At 50.9% G+C, this 1,322-nt stretch overlaps 1 pseudogene; it reads right to left on the reverse strand.

Moving 5' to 3' along the window:
- Positions 1–202: 202 nt before the first annotated feature.
- On the reverse strand, positions 203–617 carry LOC101435626 (profilin-1 pseudogene; annotated as a pseudogene).
- Between the last annotated feature and the right edge of the window lie 705 nt (positions 618–1,322).

Consider the following 1,322-nt stretch of genomic DNA (forward strand, 5'->3'; position numbering starts at 1 on the left):
ACGTTTTCCAGCCACACACAGGAGAGTATGGGTAAAGGTACCTGTATATCCATCCCTCGCCCTCACCCCCACGTGATTTTGGCAGCAATAAGGGGTATGGGGTAATGGCCCCCCAAATAAAAATGGTGTATGTGTGCATATATGGGAAGGAGAGGGGTGCAAAAGCAGTGGAGAATGGGGGAGGGGGGGAAGACAGAAGAGGTCAGTACTGGCAACGCCGCAGCAGGGAGGCCATTTTACATTTGTAGTTGATCAAACCACCGTGGACACCTTCTTTGCCCATCAGCAGGACTAGCGTTTTGGCAGTCCTGGCGACAGCGAGGTTGAAGCCGGGAGCTCCACCGCCTGGTACGAAGATCCATGGTAAATTCTCCCTCCCGGAACAGGGAGTCCCGGATCACAAAGCATTCCCGGCCGCCAAGGGTCAGCCCATTCACGAGAAGACTGGAGTGGTCTCTGCCAAACAGGACACCAATCTCAGCTGGCGTGATGTTGGCGAAGGTCTTCCCGGGGACGGCGGCCCAGACGGAGGGCGAGTGCTTGTAGCCCACGATGGCCGCGTCCTGGCAGGTGCCGTCCGCCAGGAGGCTGTTGATGAACGCGCTCCACCGGGCCATGGCGCTGCGGCTGCGGCTGCTCTGGGCGGCGCTGCCGGGCGGCGGGCTGGCCTCGGGCTGGTGGGCGGGGAGGCGGAGAGCCCGGGGCGCGCGCTGCAGTCCCGACTACGCTCCGCTAGCTGTGCTGCAGCCCTCGCTCCGACACATCAACAGCTTCCGTTTCCAACCAGGGTTTCTCAGGGGCAGATAAGAGTAGACTGGAGCAGTAAGCAAGCAGCTTGAGGGTATAATCAAGGGCAGCTGCAGCAGGATGTGCACAGCACAAAGGGTCCAAAAAAGTAAGCAAGAGACTTTGGTGAGGAAAGTAGCTTACACTTTATGGCCTGGTAACTGTATATGTCTACCTCAAATAAATACCCTTTCTATATGCCAACAGATTTCTGGTACTTTGCATCCACACCTGTCTGGCTAAAACATAGTCCCTTCCTATGATTCTTCTTTATCTCTCTTTTCTTTATTGGTATCTCATATTTATATTTCCAGACTATTAAGAGTTTTATATTACCTCATTCTTCCAAATATACTATTAGAACTGGAATTGGGATTATATTGAATTTATTGAATAATTTTCTTTCTGGTCAAAAACAATGTATGCCTTTCCCTCCAACATAAAGAAATGTTTCTTTAAGGGCTTCTTTAGAATTTCTAAATTTTCTTTATACTGGTCTTTTGCAGTTTTGTTCAGCTTGTTCTTGTTTATTACAA

The sequence above is a fragment of the Dasypus novemcinctus genome, chromosome X (genome assembly GCF_030445035.2).
Source record: "Dasypus novemcinctus isolate mDasNov1 chromosome X, mDasNov1.1.hap2, whole genome shotgun sequence".
Lineage (NCBI taxonomy): Eukaryota > Metazoa > Chordata > Mammalia > Cingulata > Dasypodidae > Dasypus > Dasypus novemcinctus.